Source organism: Pinus tabuliformis, chromosome 1_2 (assembly GCF_031772625.1).
Source record: "Pinus tabuliformis cultivar Carrire ecotype Pingquan chromosome 1_2, CPIR1, whole genome shotgun sequence".
Classification (NCBI taxonomy): Eukaryota; Viridiplantae; Streptophyta; class Pinopsida; order Pinales; family Pinaceae; genus Pinus; species Pinus tabuliformis.
This window is the reverse complement of record NC_142298.1, coordinates 955,979,438-955,995,377: the sequence shown is the minus strand read 5'-3', so window position 1 is coordinate 955,995,377 and position 15,940 is coordinate 955,979,438.

Below are 15,940 nucleotides of genomic sequence, written 5' to 3'. Positions count from 1 at the left end.
GAAAACTATATTTTGGGCATGGAAATTAAAAGAGATCGGTCAAAGAGGAAGCTCTGGTTAAACCAGAGGAAGTATGTCGAGACAATACTCCAGAGGTTTAATATGCAGGATAGTAAACCGGTGAAGGTTCCTATTCTTGTAGTTGTGAGGTTATCTGTTGAACAGTGTCCCAAGACACAAGAAGAGGAAGAGGACATGTCCCGTGTTCCATATGCAAGTGTAGTGGGTAGCCTGATGTATGCAATGGTCTGTACTAGACCAGACATTGCACATGCAGTGGGAGTATTGAGCAGGTTTATGTCAAAACCTGGGAAGGAGCACTGGACAGCAGTGAAGCGGGTTTTCAGGTATTTGCGTGGCACTAGTGATTATGGTTTGTGCTACCAAGGAAGACCAAGATTGGACAGAGTGTTGGATATTCATGGCTTTGTTGATGCAGACTGGGCTAGAGATCTGGATCAGAGAAGATCTACAAGTGGGTATGTGTTTAACCTATTTGGAGGTGCAGTCAGTTGGATGAGTAAGAAACAATCTGTAGTGGCACTATCAACTACAGAGGCAGAATACATGGCAGCCACTCATGCAAGCAAGGAAGTAGTTTGGTTGTAGAGATTGTGTTCAAGTATGGGGTTAGTACAGGGAGCTATAATAATAGACTGTGACAGCCAAAGTGCAATTTTCTTGGCAAAGAACCCTGCTTATCATTCAAAGACAAAGCACATTGATGTTCAATATCACTTTGTGAGGGATATGATAGAAGACAGAAAGGTGTTGCTGGTAAAGGTGGACACTTTGAAGAATACTGCAGATGCATTGACAAAATCTGTGAGCTCTGAGAAGTTCTCTTGGTGTAGAGAAGCAATGGGAATCTCAGGGCTGAAAAAATGACTAAGCTCTCCTGTGGCCCCCTGTGGAAAGAAAACAACAAGTGGGAGATTGTTGGGTTGTGTTATATTCTTTCCACGTAGTTAATAGGGGGTTTGAAGGGCACCCGTAACCCCACTTTATGGGGTTCGGGGCAGCGTCCCGGAAAATTTTGGTTTTAGACCATATGTTAGGTTGGGCGGACCCACCTATGGTTTTGTGCATGATTTTCGCACATGTTTTTTGGACGCGATGGTTTTCGGTCCATGGTATTGGATGCTTCGGCATGTATAAATATGTATTGTAACATTGAAAGGAACATAATGAAAAATCAAGCTGGTAGTCCCGGTTTTGGGATCCAGGGAAAATCTCTGTGCATATGTGTTTTATGGGTTATGCTCTCGCATTGTTTATTTTCTTTGTTTAAGAATTCGTATGCAGGTAATTTCTGTACAAGGTTAAAACCTACAAGCCCCAATATGGAGTAGCAGGAACTGACTGATTGGGTAGAAACAGATGCGGATGGAGTGGCAGAGAGAGCTACAGTGCAGGGAATCCTCGGACAGCGCAGAGCATGCAGGTTGCAGCAATGCGAGAGGCACAAGTGTGTTGCACAGTGCATGGTAGCACAAAGAGGTGTACAACGGTGCGAGATGCATGGAGATGTTGCAGTAGCACAAAGGTCAGAGAGGGAGCACTTGTCAGCAGCAGGTAAGGTTCAACATCAGAGTATGTTTCTAGACCAACATAGAGGTCAATTGGGAGTTTTTTTTGTTCCGAGAATTGTTGGAGCAACCGCACTTGGTAGATGTGTTGCATGCAGAACATTCCAGAGGTACAAGATCAGGTTCAATAGGAAGCCTTTCATTTTGAGAGGGAGTGTTGAAAAATGTGCAACAAGAAATACTAAATTTAGGAATTGCTAAAAATAGCATGTCTAAAAATAAAAGTTTGGCCAATGAGAATTTTGGCCACCTTGGGTGAGAGGTGAAACTGCTAAAAATAACATCTTCTAAAAATAACATTTCTGGGTCCCTTCCTATTTATAGCAGTCCCTGGTCTATCTATAGGAAGTAAATTTGAATTTGGTCTTACCAGCAATTTCGAATATTAATTAACTAATTCTCCATGAGTTAATTAGTTAAGGAAAAGCAAACTTGAAGTCTTTGTGAGAACATGCAATTATTTCTCCACTAATTGGGGAATGTGTCCTTGATTTTCTCCACTGATTGAGGAATTAAAGATGAGTTCTATATTGAGAGGATCAGTTGACTTAGTTTAACTTAGTCAAGTTTAGTTAGATTAATTTAACAAGTTGTTAAATTAATGAGATATAGTTTGTTGATTCTTGCATGCATGTGACAACTATTATTTGCAGATAACTATGTATTCACTCATGGATAACTGATGCATGTTAGTTCAGACAGAGACCCAGTTGAGATTAGAGAAGGGACAATGTACTATCAGTTGGATGAATATTTTTCCTATAAAGGAAGCTCATCCATGATGAGGATTTATCTCCTTCAGGTTTGTGCAGTTAGTTCAGAGGTTAGTGAGTGTGTGAAGAGGCCAATTCACACATGTGACATCACTGGACACCAAGGAAACTACACAAGGAAATAGGAGGCTTGGAGGGTAAAGGAGAAGGTTTGTGAGAAGCCTTTGACTGTCTATGAGCAGCAAAGGGATTGTATTGAGAGCTGGATAGCTTTTGAGCTAAGGCTTTATGGAATCTGGACTATATTTCCACTTGTATGATAATACAGAGATGGGGTTTTAGGCAAGTGCTTTCCCCGGGTAAATTATTCTGTGTTATGTGTGATTGATTCTTTCCTATCAGTTATATGTGTTCTTATTGATGTTGCTCATGGTTGATTAAGCTTCCGCTAAATTGTTTGTAGATGTAGACCAAGTGTTTTGCTTTAGTACATTGCATTACCAAGTTGATCTACAGGTGGGAAATTTCTACATGGTATCAGAGCTAGCTGATTTGTAGAAAAAGTTCCACATGGTATCAAAGCTAGCTGATTTGTAGGAAAAATTATACAAAATTCTACAGTTGTTGGAAGCAGATACGTTGCCATTGGGTAGCCACTAAAGGATCTGGGCAAAGTTGTCTATCATCGTGTTCCTCTATCACTTGAGGGCTTCTTCAAGCAAGATTTTGAAAGGATCTCCTGCCCCCTCATCTTTCTTTTCTTCCCCCATGGGAGGCCATCGAAATTTGAGAGGCTGGTCTTGCAAAGGTTTGACCGGTTCAAGATCTAACTCCTTATATCCCAACCTTGTTGGGGTCATGCAAAGAAAAACAAAGAAAGTGGAGACCACGCTGATACCATTGATCTGAATTTAAAAAACAATGCAACAAATTACAAATATAACCATAAATACATAGATGCAGCAGAAATACTGCTTCATTTCATTAATATCAAATACTAAAATATGATTACAAATAGAATGGAAATAAGACTACCTCGGGCGATGGTAGCTTATCTCTGAGAAGAGATGTGGCGGATACATGCCTCTGAACTATGTTACAATGATGCTCAAGGGCCTATTTATTATTGAAAAACATGAGAAAACCCTGAACAACCAAAACCCTAACCCCAGGAGATGTAACACAAGAGTCTGTGGGCCTTGTTGGGGTTAGTTGGGCTGCCAACTTCCCAGAGTCCTAACTTGGTCATATTATCTCCGTTTGGCACGTACGATACCTTGTTGGAAAGGTCTCTTCGAGTACTACAAGATTTTGCACAAGCCCCTACCACTAGCTATAGGCATGTAGCGGACCTAAAAAAATTTCGTTTAGGGGGTCAAAACAACTCTAGATGTTCAGGACTCGAAAAACTGATAAAAATAGTAAATGATGAAATAAACAAGGAAATAGATGAAACGAACTGGAGGTTTGGGTGGGATAGGTAGTTTTCCACCAATATCCACCTAGATCATTCCTCCCCCCTTAGGAAGGAATGGTCCCCATTACATGCAGAGCCTCCAGGTGGTGAGGAAATTTCTATTGAACCTAGTCCCTAGTGAGCCACTTGCCTCGGTGTACAAGTTGGCCAACTTTAACAACCTGATATAGTTGGATCTTTTGCTGGCAAGTGTTCTTGACCAGTGTGTCCATAATCCGATTAGTTGTGCCCTATTCCATGCAGTCTGGGTTTAATTTTTTTGGTGTGAGTGGTTCTGTAATGTTTGATGTGTCCAACAATGGTGGGAAGTATGGTCGAAGGAGGTCCACATTGAACACTAGGTGCAAGCCAAGGAATAGGGGAATGTTGACCTCAAAAGCATGTCTCCCACAACCTTGGTAATGGTGTAAGTACCATATCGGAGTGGTCTGAACTTCCGATGGGCTCCGATAAGATGTTCTTTCTACAAATGCAACCAGACTTTGTCACCCGCCTGAAACTTGTGTGGCACCCGATGTTGTTCATGTTGTTTCTTGTACTTGGCATTTGACTTCTCCAGGATGCTGTAAACCTGTTGGCGGATGTGTTGGATGCGTTCAATAAATTTGGTTGCTTTATTAGCCTCGAATAGTACATGTGTGGATTCTGTCTACGTAGTCGCATGAGGCATGACAACATCAATCAGACACAATGGTTGAAATCCTAGAACCACTTGAAATGGAATGCGACAAGTCAAGCTATGGAGAGCTCTATTATAAATGTGTTCCACATATGGAAGAACCTCATTCCAGGTTTGAGGATGCTTGGAGTTGTACATGAAGAGTATGTGCGCTATCATCCTATTGATGACCTCCATCTGGCCATCAATCTGGGGATGGAAGGCAGTCGATTTGGTGAGGTTGGTGTCCAATAGTGTTTAGAGGCTTGACCAGAATGTGCTTGGAACCTACTATCCCAATCTGATATAATGGTCTGCAGGATCTCGAAATGTACCCATACTCGTTCAAAGAAGAGTTTGGTAGTGTCCTCTACTATGATACTCTTCTTGCAGGACCCCAATATAGCCAACTTAGAAAATCTTTCCATGACGACAAATACACAGTCATTACCATGCTTGGTAGAAGGGAGGCCAGACATATAGTCCATGGAGTTGGATTCCCATGGCTGGTTAGGAGCAGACAGAGGAGTGTACAAGCCTTACTTCTAGATGGTTGGCTTGGCAATCATGCAGGCAGTGCAGGATCTGATATATTTCCCAACATCTAGTTGGAGTTTGGTCCAATAAAAGTACGTTTGTAGTACATCCACAATTTTGTCCACACCAAAGTGTCCTGTGACCGACTATAGTGCGCCTCCTAAATCAGCTTGGCACGCTCACTTGAAGGAACACAAAGGTTTTCCAAGTAGCATAATAATGCATCCTCGAGGTGGAAATTAGGAACTTGCTTTCTAGCTACTAGCATCTGGTATGTCAAGGCGAACCCTGGATCATTTTTGTATAGTTGCGACCATTCAGAGGTTTCGTGAGCACAAGACTTGAGAACAGTAGTGGTGAAACTTGGGGCGAACTGAGGTAGTCTGAAACATGATTGGTGCTACCATTTTTGTATTTAATGTTCAAGTGGAATTGTGGTAGATATGTAGACCACTGATGATGGCGATCATTCTGCAACTTCCCTTGTGTCTGTATAAGCTGAAGAGGTTTGTGATCAGTGTGGATGATCGTCTCCTTCCCTATAATGTAGTGCTTCCATTGTCGGCAAGCCTGCATGATGGAATACATCTCTTTATCATAGGTGGGGTACTTCCGAATTGTATCAGAAAGTGTCTCACTTTGATAGGCCATTGGATGCCCGTGTTGGGTGAGGACTACACCAATAGCATAGTTTGAGGCGTCTGTCTCGATTTCAAATGGTTGTTGCAGGTCTGATAGTGTGAGTACCGGTGCAAAGTAGAGGCGATGCTTCAACTCAACGAATGCCTTCTGTTGGGACTTGGACCAAGAAAACTTTGATTTTGCCTCGCCCTTATTAATCTGACTCAAAGGCCAAGTGATATGGGAGAATCCCAAAACAAACCTCTTATTGAAATTTGCAAGGCCCAAAAAGCTACAAAGATCCATTAGAGTGGTCAGGGCTGGCTAATCCCGAATGACTTGGATCTTGGTCGGGTCCACATGCACGCCACACTCATCTATGATGTAACCCAATTATTGGACTTGGCTCATGCCAAAGGTGGATTTATCCAAGTTGGCACACAGTTTATGTTGCCAAAGGGTTTGAAGGACCTACCGAATGTGTTTCAAGTGTTCTTCCCAACTCCTGCTGAAGATGAGGATGTTGTCAAGATCAACCACCACAAACGAGTTGGTGAAGGGATATAAGATGTCATCCATTAGCCTCATAAAAGTAGTAGGGAAATTTGTCAACCCGAAGGGCATAACCGAACATTCAAAAGGGCCTCCCTTGGATTTAAAGTTGGTGTTCCATACATTTGTGGGCTCTATTGGAACCTCATGATAAGCATACTTCAGATAAATCTTGCTGAAATACTTGGCCCCCTTGAGTTGGTCCAGTAGGTCATTAATCCGTGGGATTGGATACCTATTCCTAACAATGATTTTGTTTAGTGACCGATAATCAATGCAGGGCCTTCAAGTCCCATCCTTCTTCTGTATAAGTACAATTGAGCTCCCACAAGGTTAGGAACTTGGTCGGATGTGTCCTTTCTGCAACAAATCTTGGATTTTCCACTTGATCTCTTCATTTTCTAGAAAGGAGTGACACTATATCGGCCCATTGAGTAGAGGTGCTCCGGGAAATTGAATGCTTGACCTGACAATGCAAGGGTACCCCTATGGGTGAGGAGAAGATGTCCTTGTATTCTTCCACGACCATATCCACCTTCTTCTGCTGCTCGGAAGAACCCTTCCCGGGGGCCATGGATGTGGCTATGAATCAAAGCTAATCTGAAAGAAAAAAAAAATTCCCAGTCTGGGAGACGACCCTACTGCATTGCTTAGCAGAGACCAAAGAGACAACGGTAGGTGGGGCTATCTCTGGGTATAGACTCATATACAACATGCTGCTTCCATAAGTACGGTTGTCCTAATAATACATCACAAACTTCAAGAGGAGCAACATCACACAGTACCTCATCCATGAAGGGCTTGATGTTGTAGGGAAGACGACACTGCTGGCTGATGCAGAGATCTCGTCCTTGGTGAATCCACTCGATGTTATAAAACTGCGGATTTGCTATAGTCGGTAAGCCCAGCCACTTCGCGACCTCTATTGAAATGAGGTTTTTTTGGCTCCTGTTGTCGACAATGAATGGCAGTAGATAACCTTTCACCCATAGCTGTGAGTGGAATAGGCGCTCCCCCTCTTCTGGATCTTTAGGCTCAATCTTCCGGATCATGGTGGTGAGCACTGGGCTTCGCATCAATGATCTGCTTCCCTTTCTCATTCCCCTTGTCGGTTTCTTACTTAGAGTCGGAACATGCGCCAGACTCAGAGGCCTTCATTTTGGCCACCAGTGACTGCTTGGCCCAACGCTCACTCGTGTTGTGAGTGGATCTCTTATGGAACTCACACCAACTTTCTTATGTCCTTCTTTGTCTTTGTGGTGTTGTTCTTTCCTTACGGCTTTAGCAGGTTGTCCTGGGTCACCCTGCCTTGGCTTTGCCCTTTGCTCTACGGTTTGGGGGCTCCTTTTCCTTGCTTCGGATTCGTAGATCCAAAGTCTTGCTTTTTCTGTTTAAGATTCTGCTGGATTTTGACAACGTATCGGTATGTTGTGCCAAGCGAGGAGATGTCCAAGAACTCCATCTCATCCTAGATGTACCTGTGTAGGCAATTGCGATACTTGAGTACCAAATGATTCTCATAATCCTTGATACCCAACTTCATGCGAAGGGTATGAAAAACATTGGTCAACTCTGACATGTCCTGGTCCCTTCCCCGTCGCAGTGTGGTCCACTTTATGGATTTATCCTCATAGCTCCTGACAGGGTAGTACTCCTCCTTGATGGCATCTTGGAACGAATCCCAAGTGGGTGCGACCAAAAATAGTGAGGGCGTACTTTCATCCTTCTACTCACAGTAGGTTTCCCACTAGTCCTTGACGTGGGGGGCAACTTTGAGAAGAGAAAAAGTAATCTTTTCTTAGATGGAAAAATCATGAATAGAAAAATATCCTTCTAGTAGATTTAACCATTTATTTATGGTGTCCGCATCTATCTGACCCTCAAATATGGGAATGTCAAAGTTAACTTGTACCTTACAGGGTGTGGCGCTTCCAGAGTAGCTATTGGAAGTAGATGCGTCACCTTTGGGTGGCTGCTAAAGGATCTGGGAAAAGTTGTCCATCATCGAGTTTCTCTGTCGCTTGAGGGCTTCTTCGAGCAAGATTTTGAAAGGATCTCTTGCCCCCTCATCTTTCTTTTCTTCCCCCATGAGAGGTCGTTGGGATTTGTGAGACTGTTTTTGCAAAGATTCGACCAGCTCAAGCCCTAACTCCTTATATCCCGACCTCGTTGGGGACATGCAAAGAAAAACAGAGAAAGAGTAGACCACTCTGATATCACTGATCTGAATTTAAACATGAATGCAACAAATTATAGATGTAATCATAAATACACAGATGCAATAGAAATAACACTTCATTTCATTAATATCAATTACTAAAATATGCTTACAAACAGAAGGGAAATAAGACTAGCGCAGACGATGGTAGCTTATCTCTGAGAAGAGATGTGGCAGCTACATGCCTCTGAACTGTGTTACAATGAAGCTCGAGGGCATATTTATTAATGAAAAACATGAGAAAACCCTAAACAACCAAAACCCTAACCCGAGGAGATGCAATGCCAAGAGTCTATGGGCCCCATTGGGTTTAGTTGGGCAACCAACTTCCCATGGTCATAACTTGGTCATATTATCTCCGTTTGGAGCGTACAATACCTTGTTGGAAAGGTCTCTCTGAGTACTACAAGATTTGTCGCACAACCCCCTACGTATGGCAGTGGGCCTGCAACGTACCTCTAAAAAACGTTGTTTAGGGGGGTCAAAACTGCTCCGAAAGTTCAAAACCCTAAAAACCGCTAAAAATAGTAAATGCTCAAATAAACAAGGAAACAAATGAAACTCACTAGAGGTCTAAGTGGGTGGTCTCCAATATCCACCTAAATCAATGACATATTTATATAAAATTTGAAATTTGATATGTATTGTTATGACACTTAGTAAGATATAAATTTATTTTATTTTTTATTTTAGGAATAAATTCTATTTATAATCCCATAAAATTATTCATTTTTATTATATAAACAAATAAAAAAAATAAAAATTCAAATTTAAAATATTTCAAAATTTATTTTTAATTTTCAAAATATTCAATTTAATATTTTTTTTTTCTTAATTTTCCAAACTAATTAAAAATCAAACTTTTAACTATCAAATAATTACACTATAACCTCACCAAAATGTATTGTAAAAATACACTTGGTATTTTAATCCTTCAAAACTTTTCATGATTACATTCATATTATACTCAAACTTTATTTTAAACTTAAATAATACTTTTAGCAAATTTAGAAACTGTCTTAATTCCATCGCTTCAAGCACCCCATAGTACACTACACAATACCGTGCAAGTTCCATACTATTTCGATTGCTTGTCTGAAACGGCGGACAAAAACTTTTCGTACCCACTTCGTATGCACTTGAAATCATTTCGTATCTAGCCATATCCGAAGAAGCATCAGGAAAAAAATATGTTGAAGGCCACATGTATTTATTCTGTGTTTTTCTTTTTCACTTTATTATTTTTAAATTATTTTTTCTGAAAAATCTAATTTAAACTCCATAAAATTGGTCAATTTAAAAATAATAAATTTTATTTATAAAAAAGTTTATATATAGATTTTTTTTTAATAAAAATTTATAAAATATATTATAAAAACTTTATAATAATTTTTTGATTTAAAATCGTCACATAATAAATTTTCAAATCCAACTTACCATAATATACTTGTTACATATATCCATTTCCACTCAATGAAAGAGCAATGGGATATGAGTTGTTATAACGTTTTCCCAACCAATTATTTTACATTGTTAATATTTTTTTTTTTGAAAATTATCACAAATATGTGATTGAGAAACATTATCTCATTGACATGCATAGACATGTATTTAGACATGTATTTTTGTGACTCTTCCGTGGGATGATTAAATTTTATGATCATTGATGAGCAGAGACTGAATATTCTTCATGTACATAATCAGACATGCATAGGAGCGAAGTTTACATTCCATTTACATGTTTGTCATTATAAAGGTTTATTTTTGTTTTATAAAATTAATTATATATATATAAAAAGATATTTAAATTGCCGACCAGGTGAAAGAAATATGGTACAAGATAACAATTTAATTGATATAAATGGGATAATTATATTATTTGACATTTATTTTAATACTTTATATTGGAAAATTGAGATTTGAAAATTTTTAGACTTATTTTGACATATCAAACAACATTTTTGAGTGTCAGAACTTTCTTAACTTAAGATAGATTTTTTGATGTTGATATACACACAAAAACTTTTCCCACAAAGCAAAGATCACATATTAACCCAAATTTTAAACATTTTATAGTAATACAATTCATACATATTCTTAATAAAGGAAAAAACAAAACAATATTAATTATATAAGGAAAATCTTTGTGTAACGCGTGATTTCCATTATTTTACTCTTATGTTTATTAACAATATGTGTATGCATTGCATTGCAGTGAAATGTTTACAATTTAGATTTTTCCTAGTTGGTTTTGTATACAATTCATACATATTCCTAATAAAGAAAAAAACAAAACAATATCAATTATATAAGGAGAATCTTTGTGTAATTTGTGATTTCTATTATTTTTCTCTTATGTTTATTAACAATATGTGTAGCCATTGCATTGCATTGTAGTGAAATGTTTACAACTTACATTTTTCCTTGTTGGTTTTGTTTGACAACATTTCTGACTTCTCTAAAGACATCTTAACCAGAAACAAACTTCCTAGTTTATGGATTCCAAAGCTTATAACCTTTTAGACCATGCTTATCACCAAAAAAATGCACTTTTCAACTTTATTGTCTAGCTTACCCTTATTTTTCTTTGGAAAGTGTACATAAACATCACAATAAAAAACTACATTAAGAAGCAATGTGTAAATATTTAATGTATTTCATTACTATATAAAGAGCTATTCTTCCTTCATATTTGAATCACAACAAAACTCAAGTTTTTAAAATCATATGAAATATCATCTCAAATTTAGTTGATGTGCATCAAGAGGAAGATAAATTTTTTAGGTAAAAGAAGCATATATGCATATGTTTTTTTAATTTATTGTTAAGCATATAGTTTTTTTCCTTGGAAAAAAATCGTAATTTCTTCATTGATATAATGAAACCTTTACAGTTTTTAAATGCATCTGTATTTTGATATATCACTTCAACAACATTAAATTTTCATAACATTTATCATCATATATAACATTTAATGGTTCCTTGAATCCTAAATGATGATCCCTACCTTTGAAAACCTCACAAATTTCTTCTTTCAATTCTCACATGAAGGTTACGAATTTTTTTAATGAGAACACGTTTTTTACAAAGTGTAGTGTAGATTTGTGTTTGCACTAAAAGGAGTGTATTATTGCATATAACTATAATGCTCCATGGAAGGCTCATGCGATTAATAAATATTAAATTCATAAATAATAAATGCAAAATAAATGAATTAACATGCATGTATTGATGATATGCTAAAAATGTTAACAATGTTAATCTTTTTAGACTATGGCAATCTAATGTCGATTAAATTCATCTAGTTGTTTATCAACATGTAGTCATGAAATATATTGCAAAATATGGTTCAGAAGTAAAAAAAGAGGAGTTCTTTATTTTCAACTTTCTCAAGATTTGATTAAAATAATTGAAAACATAAAAGACAATGGATATTCATCTTTGCACGTGCATAAAACATGTTCCTTGTAGAAACATATATTTTTTTAAATCCTCTTACCCCTCATTATGCCCTACTTGATTGTTGTGCTAAAAATTCCATGTACATTCTCCCAAAAAAACACTCAAAATCATTGGTGCCCCTCTTCACCACAAATGATAACATTGTACTTTCATTGTTGATACTTGACCTTCAAGCATCTTCCTTGTTCTTTAAATCCACTAAAACCTCTATCTCTTGATTTATTTTTGTCTCCTTATCAACAATTTCATTTCTCTTCTCATACTTCTCATCCCACATTTGTTCCACTTTTTATTTGGAATTGTGAAATTCCCTATAGTTACACATTTTAAAGCGTTAAATGATATGGTGCTTCTAATGAAGAAAAAGTTTCCAACTAATTTGATCTTGTATAGTAGGCTTTCAAATATTAACATACTTAAAAACTAGTTGAATAGGTTCCTTATTGTATCATGGAGTGTGTATTTATGTATTGTATGGTTTTTTAGTCACAAATTATCTTATAGTTGATTAAATTTGTATAAATTTATAGATATAGATTTTGTTTTCTCTCATGAAATAAAATTGGCCCTTCAATTTGGTAATCACTAGCTTGATTTTTCAAGAATCTTCCATTCTATCAAATTCAAAATATTCACCATATCATTAAGTTCTAAGTAATAATTCCCTCTGAAATATGTATTTAGACTTCCTATATAATAATTTAAACTTAATTTCTATTAGTCTTTAGTTCAACAACCTTGCAAATTATTATACAATATCTTCTTCTTCTTCTTATTTTCGAGCCACTCTCTTTGGCCTCTTTAGTAAACTCTCCAAATCTTCTAATTTTATTCCTAACACCTATTCTTTTTTAATCACTTAAATTTAATTCATTCTCTTCTCACAATCCCTTTTACTTGACATTGGACTTAAATAATTGAAATTCTTGGTAAATGAGATATATGAACAAAAATATAATACCATCCTTGTTACAGTAGGGACCACTTTTAGTTTGAGATTTATATAGTCTTTTGAAGAAATGGAAAATTGTTGCTAAGAAGAACTAATTTTGAAAAAGTCCTTGAAATGCCTCACTTGGTAAATGTGACTTGTTGTGAAACCAAACAAAGCTTCAAACCTAGATTTACTAGTAAAATTTTGAGGTTATATCTAACAATAAATCATCTTTTTCACACACCCTTCAATCCTATGCCCAAATGGTTTCAAGTTTTTATTTTTTTTATTTCTTAAACATGTGTTGGGGGGAGAGTGAAGAGAGATTATTGCTCATGGGACTAGATTACTTGGGAAATATGTATATATTGACAATTTACTCTCCAATTTCTCTAATTTTATTCTTAACACCTATTCTTTTTAAATAATTTTTCTCTTTCCTTCTATTCTCATAATCCCTTTTAGTTGGCATTGGATTTTAATTCAAATGTTTGGTGAATGAGATGTATAAACAAAAGTATAACACCATATTTGTTGTAGAGATCACTTTTAGTTTAGGATTTATATTGTCTCAAGAAGAAACAGAAAATTGTTGCTAAGAAGAACTATTTTTGAAAAAGGTCAAATGCTTCACTTGATAAATGGAGAAATGGAGGTAGATATATTAAAAATATATATATTTATGAATTTAATTTTTAATTTTTTACATTATTAAATGAATAAAGCAATTCCAATTATTTTTTAGTAGTATGGTACATTTTCTTGAAATAATTGATTAAATACAATAATTTTATATAAAGAAGATTAAAATATAAATTAACAAATTTGAATTATGATATTGGAAAATAAAAAAATAAAAATAAAAATTTAATATATATTTTTTAAATTGACAGTATTGTATTTTATTAATCGTTTATAGAAATATAGTTAAGCAGACAATATAACTATATAATACATATTTCAAATGACAATTTTTAAACATTTAAATTATAATATATATCATTGAAATTTATATTTAAGTAATTATTTTTTTTTTCCAACATAACTTCATAATTTAACATAAAAGATAAATTTATTTTTTATCATTAAAATTTACATTAAATGAATTAATTTTTCATTGTTAACATGAGATCATATTTAAAACGTAAAATATAAATTTTTAAGTGTGCAAATATTTTACAAATTGTGGCATCCCTTGAAGTTAAATCATGATTTATACATAAGCAACAAATTTTAGTTGTTTAACTAAATCAAGTTACACAATTCAATTTAGTTGGTAATGGAAATATAATGTTTCCCAAAGCACTAATTTTTCATCTCCCTATATTATGCTCACATATAGAATAATTTGGAAAAGTAATTGGTCCATTATCCACACATCTTTTCTTTTCTTGCAAGGAACAAACATCACATAGTGTAATTAGGGAATTGTATTAAAGGATCATGACCCATATATCCACATGGAATTCAAACACTATGTATGTGCACTAGATTCACCTTGGACACACCATCACTACTAACCAATTTGCTTTACTAACCATTACAAGTAGAGTAATTGCTTATATTTTACTTTGAAATTTTGCACACAAATGTATGCTCACATAATATAATTAGGAAAGAAGTAAGTGGTCCAACATCCACACATATTTATTTTCTTGCAAGGAACAAACATCGCATAGTGTTATTAGGGGAATTGTATTAAAGGATCATGAACCATATATCCACATACTTCTTATTCAAACACTTTGTATGTGCACCACAGGGGCTTCACTCAATGAACCTTTGACCTATCACGTGTGTTCATGGCATATTAAACAATACCCCTAATTTGACTACATATTGGAAAATACCCCTAACAATCACATTATTTAACCCCTACCAATACAAACCCAATACGCCTTCCCAATTTAAAAAACCCTACTTCCACTAGATATTGTGGGTATCCATTTTTTCATTAACATTTTTTATACCCCTTTATATTTTTTCATTGACTTTGAGCTCCATTTTTTATACCTACTAATATAAAAACCCTTTACCCCCTATATATCCCCCAATATATTATGCCATTTTTTCCTCAATATATATCCCCCAATATGAACCCACGTGGTATGGTATTGCTCCCCCAGTGAAGCCCCATGATGTGCACTAGCACAAGTAGAGTAATTTTTTGTATTTTATTTTGAAAAATTTCACACAAACATATGCTCACATAGTATAATTAGGAAGGAAGCAAGTGGCCCATCATCCACACATCATTTGTTTTCTTTAAGGAACAAACATCGCATAGTGTAATCAGGGGAATCGTAAAGGATCATCACATATCGAAATAAATTCACACTTTGTATCCTCACAATTTCAATTCCATGCACATTCACCCCACACACTAAGCTTACTTAAACTTTGTATAAAGGGTATCCTCTTACAGAATATTTGTACCTAATTTATTTGAGCGTATATTTTGTTGCACACCCTAAGTGAAGAAACACCTTTCTAAAAACAACCTTAACTTGAAGACACTAAATTCTCGACATTGCCACAAGATAATTTATAGTTCAGGCTAGGACCATGGTAATATGAAACACATAATCCGTCATGGTTGTTTTTCATATTGAAACATACAAAGTTGTCTTGTAGGGAGTCTAAATATTGCATCATCCTGTGATAAATCCGGTGTATGGAAAGAAACCCGTGAATGGGGTAAGGCCTAGGTGGCGGATTATCACGAACCTTCATGTTGTCTTCGGACAATGGTAGGGGTTTTAGGTCCAAAACTGACAACCAAAAGTTTAGATTCATCCATTCCCACTAGATGCAAGTAATTTAGTGGCCAAATCTTAAGGCATTTTCCCCTATAGTTTGAGGTGTGGGAGCACTTAGACCTGAGGTGATCTTGGTCAGGCTATTGGAAGCGTCGCCAACTCTTTCGGGATGTATCCATAGTAAGTTTGGCCACTATAAACCTCTCTATACTTTGGTTAGTTCTTTGGGTACTGGAAGAGTCGCCAGTGACATTTATGAAGTGGGCCTAATACCCTATTCCAAAATCTTCACAAGGCCGAGTTACTACTTGAGCGGAAGGACATTAGGTCTTTTTTGGATTTTTTCTCATACACAAAACCTCACAAAACCTTTTTTGTTGATTGTTTCACACATTAGAATTAAATGGAAAACTAACCATT